Source organism: Pipistrellus kuhlii, unplaced genomic scaffold (assembly GCF_014108245.1).
Source record: "Pipistrellus kuhlii isolate mPipKuh1 unplaced genomic scaffold, mPipKuh1.p scaffold_m20_p_4, whole genome shotgun sequence".
NCBI classification, from domain to species: Eukaryota; Metazoa; Chordata; class Mammalia; order Chiroptera; family Vespertilionidae; genus Pipistrellus; species Pipistrellus kuhlii.
The window spans coordinates 340,566-350,632 of NW_023425540.1; the positions used below are offsets into that span (position 1 = coordinate 340,566).

At 47.6% G+C, this 10,067-nt stretch overlaps 1 protein-coding gene across 4 annotated transcripts in view; it reads right to left on the reverse strand.

Moving 5' to 3' along the window:
* The window catches only part of GPBP1 (GC-rich promoter binding protein 1), a 48,660-nt gene extending 40,590 nt beyond the window's left edge, over nt 1-8,070 (reverse strand). The window contains exons 1-2 of one of the 4 annotated variants that reach the window (XM_045571855.1): nt 7,805-8,070; nt 6,114-7,099 (exon numbers count right to left, since the gene is read on the reverse strand). The gene's annotated coding sequence lies outside the window, so the exon portion shown is untranslated. The remainder of the gene's footprint in view (nt 1-6,113; nt 7,100-7,804) is intronic. The other 3 variants (XM_036409444.2, XM_036409445.2, XM_036409446.2) reach the window with 3 other exon arrangements.
* Between the last annotated feature and the right edge of the window lie 1,997 nt (nt 8,071-10,067).

A 10,067-nucleotide genomic window follows, 5' to 3' on the forward strand; every position in this document is an offset into this window, starting at 1 on the left:
TAGAAATGGCTATTATCAAAAACACCCGAGCCCTAGGCTCAATGGCTCAGTTGGTCCAGATAAGCCAAGTTTGCAGGTTTGATCCTAGATCAGGACACATACAAGAATCAACCAATTAATGCAAAAAAATATAATTGAACAACAAATTGGTATTTCCCTTTCTCCCTCTCCCCCCTCTTTCTCTCTAAAAATCAATCAATAAATTAAATAATACTTTAAAAACACACAAAAAATAACAAGTGTTGGAAAGAATGTAAAGAAATTGGAACCCTGTACACAGTTGATGGAAGTAAAAAATGGTGCAGCCCCTATGAAAAACAAAGTTCCTGGAAGAATTACATAGAATAACCATATGATCCAGCAAATTTACTTCTGGGTATATAACCAAAAGCATTAAAAGCAGGTATTCAAACAGATATATGAACACCAATGGGTTGGCAGCACTATAAACAACCCAACTGTCCATCAACAGATAAAAGTATAAACAAAATGTGGTATATACACACATTAAGTTTGTCTTAAAAAGAAAATTCTGACACTTGCTACAACATGCATGAAACTCGAGGACATGATGCTGAGTGAAATAAGCTAGTCACTAAAGAACAAATAGTGCACAATGAGGTACTTAGTAAACAAATTCATAGAAATACCAAGTAGAATGGTAATTACAGGGGCTGGGAAGAGAGAAAAAACTTGGAAGTTAATGCTTAATTGGATGCAATTCTGGAGATGGATGGTGGAAATGACTGTACAACATTGTAATGTACTAGATGCCACTGAACTATGCTCACAAGTACCATAAGATGGTCAATTTTATGTTTATTACCCCTCATATACTGTTTGGGAGATTAGTGTGAAGGGGCTGGAAAATCCCTCCATCTCATACATTGGTTAGAAAGGTAGGATTTAAATCTTCTGAATTCATTTAAATTTAGAACACACTTTCTTCTCTAAACTTATAATAGTTCCATTTCCTATTTGTGGGGCGAAAATTTTAGCTAGTTATATTGACAATTATGGGGTGTGAGGGATTACCTCCTACTGTGATTTTTAATGTCACAAATAACTCTGAAAGAACAAGGTGTCTAACTTCACTCCCCTGAATGCAGCCTAGATTTAATGATTTGCTTCTAACTAAAAGAATGTGACTTCTACGAATAGGTAGGTTATAAAGGGCACCACACCTCACCTATCCTTTTTTTTTTTAATATATATATATTTTTTCTAAATATATTTTATTGATTTTTTACAGAGAGGAAGGGAGAGAGATAGAGAGCTAGAAACATCAGTGAGAGAGAAACATCGACTAGCTGCCTCTTGCATGCCCCCTACCGGGGATATGCCCGCAACCAAGGTACATGCCCTTGACCGGAATCGAACCCGGGACCCTTCAGTCCGCAGACCGACGCTCTACCACTGAGCCAAACCGGTTTTGGCTTAATATATATTTAATTGATTTTTTTACAGAGAGGAAAGGAGAGGGTTAGAGTTAGAAACATCAATGAACGAGAAACATCTATCAGCTACCTCCTGCACACTCCCTACTGTGCCAACAACCAAAGTATGCGTTCCTGACCAGAATCGAACCTGGGACCCTTGAGTCTGCAGGCTGATGCTCTATCCACTGAGCCAAACCGGCTAGGGTAGTAGTCGGCAAAATCATTAGTCAACAGAGCCAAATCACGACAGTATAACGATTGAAATTTCTTTTGAGAGCCAAATTTTTTAAACTTAAACTTCTTCTAATGCCACTTCTTCAAAATAGATTCGCCCAAGCTGTGGTATTTTGTGGAAGAGCCACACTCAGGGGGCCAAAGAGTCACATGTGGCTCCCGAGCCTCAGTCTGCTGACCACTGGGCTAGGGCAATCCCTTTTCTCAAGTCACTTGCTCTGGGAGACACAGCTGCCATGCTACAAAGAAACTCAAGCAGCTGGCCAAGCCAGCATGGCTCAGTGGTTGAGCATCTATGACCGGGAGTTCACGTTTCGAATCCAGGTCAGTGCACATGCCCGGGTGGAGGGCTGGATCCCCCCAGTATGAGGCTTGCAGGAGGTAGCCAATCCATGATTCTCTCTCATCATTGATATTCCTATCTCTCCCTCTCCCTTCCTCTCTGAAATCAATAAAAAATATATATTTTTTTAATAGAAACAAACTCAAGCAGCTGGATGGAGACATCCACACAGGATAAAGAACTGAGTCCTTCGGACAACAGCCAGCATCAACCTGCCAACCAATGAGAACACCACCTGGAAGGAGATCCTCCAGCCCGTCAAGCCTTCCATTGGCTGCAGCCTTGGTCAATGTCTTAAGATTTTATGCAAGACCTGGAGGGAACCAGAACCACTCTGGTAACTCCCAAGTTTCTTACCTACAGAAACAATGTAGAAAAAATATTATTCTTTAAAAACTCACTCAGCCGAAACCGGTTTGGCTCAGGGGTGTCGAACTCAATCAGAGAAGGGGCCAAAATCTAAAATCCAGCCTAAATCGCGGGCCGAATGGTTTACTGAACAGTCATAAACTGTCATTGTGATGGAAACGCAGCGGAGTGCAGTGATGACAGCGCGGTGCGGGCCACATTGCAAGGCCTGGCGGGACGGATTTGGCCCGTGTTTGACACATGTGTTTGTGTTTGACACATGTTCTTTAGATAGGTTCTCTGGCCACAGAAGAGACTATGGGGACAAGAGAATGGAACTAAAGGCAAAAAGGTGAGTTAACAGGCTATTTCCTTGGCCAAGGACCAAGCTAGAATAATAAATGAAACTGGAAATGAGGAGGCAGGGTCACAATAAGTATTGCAGGTCAGCCAATTAAAATCAAGAAGAGCCAGGACGGGTTTGGCTCAGTGGATAGAGCATCGGCCTGCGGACTGAAAGGTACCGGGTTCGATTCCGGGCAAGGGCATGTACCTTGGATGCGGGCATATCCCCAGTGGGGGTGTGCAGGAGGCAGCTGATCGATGATTCTCTCTCATCGATGTTTCTAACTCTCTATCCCTCTCTCTTCCTCTCTGTGAAAAATCAATAAAATATATTTTAAAAAATAATAATAATAATAAATAAGACAAAATAAAATCAAGAAGAGCCCTAATCAGTTTGTCTCAGTGGATAAAGAAAGCATCAGCTTTCGGACCAAAAGGTCCTGAGTTCGGCTCCAGTCAAGGGCACATGCCTGGGTTGCAGGCTCGATCCCCACCCACTAGGGGGCAGCTGATCAATAATTCTCTCATCATTGATGCTTCTCTCTCCCTCTCCCTTCCTCTCTGAAATCAGTAAAAATATTTTTTAAAAATAAATGCAACAAAGTAAAAATATTTTAAAAAGTAATAAAAGGTAATTTCAGAGACTATGATACTGATTTGACATATAAAATGTATTAAGCAAAATCTTAAAATATAGAAAAAAACTTTCCATCTATATTACAGCTCATAATTAACAAAATCAGTTTTATTGAAAACAAAGGCCAAAAAAGGTTACGTGAATATACAAGGTCACATGGGCCCTTTTCTAGATATTCCAAATCCTAAACCAAAAACCTTTCTGACTCCCAAACATTCCTCACTTTCTATATCACTGCCTTTACCTGATCTAAATTGTCACCTAAACATTTTCATCAAAAATTAAACAGAAAAAAAATTAAACAGAAAAGGTGGTTGTGTCCAGTACAATTAGATAATTTGCTCGGGGTTTAGGTTCTATTCTCACTTGCCAATTTTACTTTCAGATTAGAGACTTCATCTCTATCCACTTCCATAACTCTCTAAATTTTATTTCCTTCTTTGTTCATTTCTGTTCTTTCCTTATTATTTCCCATTACTCTTATTTTCCTACTAGTCCTCCCTTTCTCAATTCTAAAGTGTCAACAGCTATCGCCATGTTGTAATCTCAATTCAAACCCAGAGAAAAAGGCAAACAAAGTTAACATGCATTTAGCTCCATACCTGGGCAAAAAGGCAAGGGTGCATGAGATCTCAAAATAACCTGACACCACATTTTAATACTTTGCTAACCCAAGTTATACTAAACAGCAAAACCAACAATAGTTTCTCTGATATCTTTTAGCTTGTCTCCAAATAGCAATCAAAATTAACTACAAAGCAGCAGCATATGAAAAGAAAAACAGCCGGGACTGGTTTGGCTCAATGGATAGAGCGTCGGCCTGGGGACTGAAGGGTCCCAGGTTCGATTCCAGTCAAGGGCATGTACCTTGGTTGCGGGCACATCCCCAGTAGGGGGTGTGCAAGAGGCAGCCGATCAATGACTCTCTCATCGATGTTTCTAACCTTCTATCTCTCTCCCTTCCTCTCTGTATAAAATCAACAAAATATATATATTTTTAAAAAAATCAGGATAACGTGCAAATACAATTGAGCTAAGTGTTAAGTATGGTACAATTACTAGCATAAGGATGGGGCTTGGAGATTTGTTCAAGATGTCAATCTATCCTTGGACCTAACCAAGTTAAGTTTGCCCCCATCTCAGTCTCTCTAAATCTTAGTTTTCTCACCTATGCCACTGTAACAGTACTCTTCTCATATGATTATGATAAGAATTAAGATACACCATGTAGCCCTAACCAGTTTTGCTCAGTGGCTAGAGCATCGGCCTGCGGACTCAAGGGTCCCAGGTTCTAACTATCAATTCCTCTCCCTTCCTCTAATTTTATAGAGTATTATAGTATTAGTAGTTATTTTATTGAATTTATTAAAAATTCAATAAAATATATTTTTTTAAAAGATATACCACGTAAAGTACATCGCAAAACATGATACAATCTATAGATGTTAGCCACTTTGATTGTGATTTTTAGACCTATAGTTTAGGCACAAGAGGAAAAAATGGGAGACAAGATAGGAGAAAAAGAGGTACTTATGAAGGGAGATAAGCATGAGCCCAGTCACTGTTCCAATAACTACTAATATTATCAATATAATACTATATATTTCAATGCCAAGAAAATACGTATCAAAACAATCAAGTAAGGCCGGGCTGAGCTTGGAACTGTGAACCAGGAGGTCACAGTTCCATTCCTGGTCGTCAGGGCACAAGGGGGCGTGCAGAAGGCAGCTAATCAATGATTCTCTCTCATTGATGTTTCTCTCTCCCTCTCCCTTTCTGAAATCAATGAACAACAAATCCGATGTTTATCTGTCTCTCTCTCCCTAAAAAAAACAATCCATTTTTTAATATATTTTATTGATTTTTTACAGAGAGGAAGGAAGAAGGATAGTTAGAAACATCGATGAGAAACATCGATCCGCTGCCTCCTGCACACCCCCTCCTGGGGATGTGCCAACAACCAAGGTACATGCCCTTGACCAGAATCCATCCTGAGACCCTTGAGTCCGCAGGCCATCGCTCTATCCACTGAACCAAACCGGTTAGGGCCAATCAATTTTTAAAACTGAAAGGTAATTCACTCACAAAAAATTCTAGTATGGTAATTAATATTCAGTTTTTAAAATATATTTTTATTGATTTCAGAGAAGGGGGAGAGAAATAAAAAACTAAATTTCTATGACAGATTTTGCCGAGACCGGCTTGGGGACTGAAGGGTCCTGGGCTCGATTCCGGTCAAGGGCATGTACCTTGGTTGCGGGCATATCCCCAGTAGGGGGTGTGCAAGAGACAGCTGATCGATGACTCTCTCTCATCGATGTTTCTTTCTAACGCTCTATCTTTCTCCTTTCCTCTCTGTACAAAATCAATAAAATACATTAAAAAAATTTTCTATGATATTTTTAAATGATATAACTTATGCTTTAAAACAAGCTACTTCATGAAATATAATATTAAAAAATAAGCCATATAAGGTTTTAAACATGAATAATTTTGGGGGTTTTTTCTACCAATCTAGAAATCCATAAATCCTAAGGTGAATAATAACCATATGTACCTTACTTTAGGAGCACAAAAAAAATTAAAATTTGAACTGTTTGATCTGAAATAGTCTTAAACTTTAACTCTTTCTGCATTTAAAATTAATACGTAGTTGTTTTCAGATTGTCCAGAGCAATATTATTGGGAGAAACTGAAAGGTTCCAAGAATAACAAAGGATAAATTAACCCTTATTACATTTTACAAATGTCCATTTGACATGCTCACCATATATCGATAGTACTTACAAATTCCAACAGGACTGCACAAGAAGGTGCTGGGCTTTTCTCTGTTATCTTTGTGTTTTCCAGTTTGTTTTTTTATTTTGTATCCTCTGAAATAGAATCCAAGTTCTTTGAAGATACTTAACCTATGACTATTTGACATAGAGTTACTTCAAGTCAGCTACCCATACTTCAGTTTTAAAGTTTTCATATGGCTATCTCCAAATTAGCCAAGTTCCTTGGATGTAAGATTATCAAGTCTTCTTTATTATTCCATGTACTTGTCAGTGTTGTACTTATCCACTCGAGATGAAATATCCAACTTATGGCCCAAAAAGCAAAAACAAAAAGAAAATTTCACATCTGAAGAGCATTCCTGAGCAGCATACAGAGACGCAGCTATCTCAACACTGCCGTGCCGCTGGGAAACCGCAACATCTTAAATTTCCACGTAAATAAAAGATAAAAGGAAAAAAACTGGTCTCTCTCAGTGTCTTCATTCAGAGAAGCCGGCCCATTGTGACATGAACAGGGCTGAGGTCAGAAATTCCTGAAAGTTTTAACGGGGGTTAGAGTAAACGGCCATGGGACCTCGGCTGCTAGTTGAACAGTAATTGGAAACTTCCGAAACTACCCAACGCGAAAATCAAGCATCGCTGACAGTTTCGGCTGAAAACACCACAGGGGCGGGGAAGGCCCCCCCCCTAAAAAGAAAAAAAACACAAAACACAAAAACAACAAAGCAGCAGCTGAAACCGGTTATATAATCCGTTTGAACCGAAAGACTGACGAAGGCTGGGTTTCTGTTTAAGCGGCTCGCGGGGCCGTTCGCTATCAATTCGCCTCAGCGAAGGCTCTCGCCGATTTCAGACAACTTCTGGGGCAAAAGCATCCGAAAGCACTGTAATTCCAAAATGGCCCCTTGCGCTCTCCGGGGCCTGGAACACAAGCCCTGGCAGAGGATCCTCACACCTGAGTAACTCCGGTCACCTGTAAAAGTTGTGGGGGAAAACACAAACAAACTTGCGTTACACCGGGGTTGGAAGCGGGGCTGGAACCCACCGGGAGCGGGGCCCGAGGAGCGGCCCCTCCGCGGGGGCCGGGCTGGCGGGGCCGGGCCGCGGCCAGGGGGCAGGGGCTCCCGGTGGGGCGGGCGCGGGGGCAGGCGGCGCTGCGGGAAGGGACGCGGGGCCGCGGTTACGTTAGGAAGCCCTCGCCTCCGGCCGCGGGCCCGCCCCAGGCACCGGGAGGCGGCGGCGGACAGGTGCGGGGCCAGCGCCGTCCCCGCCGCTCGGACAGCCCGCCCCGCGGAGCCGCAGGCCGAGGGCAGAGAGGGGGGCCGGGCGCCCCCTCCCCGAGCCGGCGGCCTCCGGGGCAGAGCGCGCCCCGGTGCCGGGACGCAGGAAACAGCTCCTTCCGGCTCGCCCGCCCGCCGCCCGCCACGCAGGGCCGCTCAGACCGGGCGGGAGCGGCAGCGGCCGAGGCCCCGGCCCGCCCCGAGCGCCCGGCGCGGCCCCGCCGGCCCGCCGCCCGGCCCACGCAGCCGCCAAGGCCCCGCGCCGGCCCGCGCTCCCCCCGCGCTCCCGCGCCCCGTCCGCGAGCACCTCGCACCGCGCGCCGCCAACGCCGCCCCGACCCCGGCCCGACGCCCACTCGCCGCCCGCCGGCGCCGGCGCGGGCCCCGGCCCCCGTTACCTTCTGCCCCGCAGGTGCCCGGCCTGGGGTGCGGGCGCTGGGTCCGGGACAAGGCGCTCGGTACTTTGAATAATCCCCTTTTGCCGCTTTTCCCTCCCCCACAACCAGCCTCCGTCCCAAAATGGCGCCGACCCGGTCCGCAAGATTCTGGGGCAAGTCTCGCGAGATAAGGGACGGCGGCGGCGAGGCCGGGACGGAACTGGAGGGCCGAGGGGAAGGGAAGGGAGGCGGGGCGCGGACCGGCGGGAGCGAGGCCGGCTGTGGAGACGGCGCCGCGAGCGCTGGAGCCGACTGGGCGGGGCCGCACGGGGAGCTCCTCCACCTCGGAACCTTCCGGCCGCGCAGCCGCACAGCCCCGCCGAGACGCCCCGCCCTCTACGCCGGCGGCGGGGGCGGAGCGGGCGCGGCTACGCCGGGGGCGTGGCTACGCCGGGCGGGGCCGCGAGGAGCCCCCGGGGCGGGCGGGGGCGGGGCTCCGCGGTGACGTCGGCACAGCTGGAGCGGGGATCACCCCCTGCCGCTGACGTGCGCGCCGGAACAATCGGGAAGGTTCGGGGAAGGGGATTCCCCGCCCTCCCGCCTCTCCGCGGGCCCTGCCCCGCCCGGGGCGGCCCCGGGCCTCCTCGGCGGGGGCCCCGAGGACGCGGGCGGGACATCGGCCGCGCAGCCCACAGCCCGGCAGCCGCGCGCCTCCGCCGGGTCCGGCGCTGGGACGGGCGGACGCGGGGCTCCGGGCGGGGAAGCCGGCCGGCCGGCGTTCGGCGCGATGCCGGAGCCGGTGCGGGAGCCGGCGCTGCCGCCGCAGGACGCTCCTGGGCTCGGGGCGCGGACTCCAAGGATCAGGGGCCCCGGGCGATGGCCGTGGGTGCGGGTGCCCACGGGTGTGGGTGCCCGTGGGTGCGGGTGCCGAACCCACAGCCTCTGCCCCGCGCCGCCCACGCGGTTTTAAAACAATGTCCGGTTGTCGCTTCGTTTTAAGGAAAAGCCTTCAGACACTGAGAAGTCAGCCTTGTTGGTTGTGGGCGAGCCGCTAGTGCCCTGGGGGAGGGGAAGGGAAAGCCCAGAAATCAATCTAACGTGTGTATAATAATAAAGGGCCATATGCTAAGTAGACCACACAGCCCCACGTCCTTCCGGACAAGCCATGGTGGCTGCCAGGGCCCAGGGCAGGCAGCAGCAGTGGGGTGAAGGGGCAGCGCCCTCCCCTAATAGGCCCGGTGCCTCCCGCAGACAGAAGCCAGGCTGCGGCTTAGGCCTGATCCACCCTGGTAAGGGGCCTAGACCTTCAGTAGGACATCCCCTGAGGGCTCCTGGACTGTAAGAGGGGGCAGGCCAGCTGAGAGCCCCCCCACACACACACAAATTTTCATGCACTGGGCCTCTAGTATAGAGATAATATATATAAACTTAAAAAAAATGTATCTAGCAGCCATTTCTGCACTGGGGCCTCTCATGCAAACTGCAGGGGATAAGCGTAGACCAGTGGTTGGCAAAACACAGCTCTTTGGCCCCTTGAGTGTGGCTCTTCCACAAAATACACAGCCTGGGAGAGTCTATGTTGAAGAAGTGGCATTAGAAGAAGTTTAAGTTTAAAAAATTTGCTCTCAAAAGAAATTTCAGTTGTTGTACTGTTGCTATGGCTCTGTTGACTAATGAGTTTGCTGACCACTGGTCTAGACCAGACTGCCTGACTACAGGGTGCTCCTGCCATCTGAGCCAGCTCTTAGGAAGGCATTCCTAGAATTCTGCTTCTCCCAATAGGACTGCAGCCTGCCCCAACGAATGGAAACGTCGAAGATCCAACCAATCACATGGCTGTATTCTGGCCAATCAGGACAGTGCCTTTTGGGTCAGTCATGAGGATAGACCAATCAAGGATCAGGAGTGGGAACTTGTGTCTGATAAGTGGGCTTTCTGATGGTTGTGAGCTCACACTTTGCCTTTCCTCTACCCTTATCCTGGGAACAGGTTCCTTATCACTGTCCCTACACTTACCACCCTAGATTGAAATTGACAGCTTTCTTATCTGTCTCTTATTGGACTGAAAAGTCCTTGAATACAGCTAGGAGGTGGTCCTCATGTCTATTCATAGCAACTACTACACTTTCAGGCAGCCTAAATTCTCCAGTATTTATTTATTTATTTTAATACATTTTATTGATTTTTTACAGAGAGGAAGGGAGAGGGATAGAAAGTTAGAAACATCGATGAGAGAGAATCATAGATCAGCTGCCTTCTGCACACCCCCTACTGGGGATGTGCC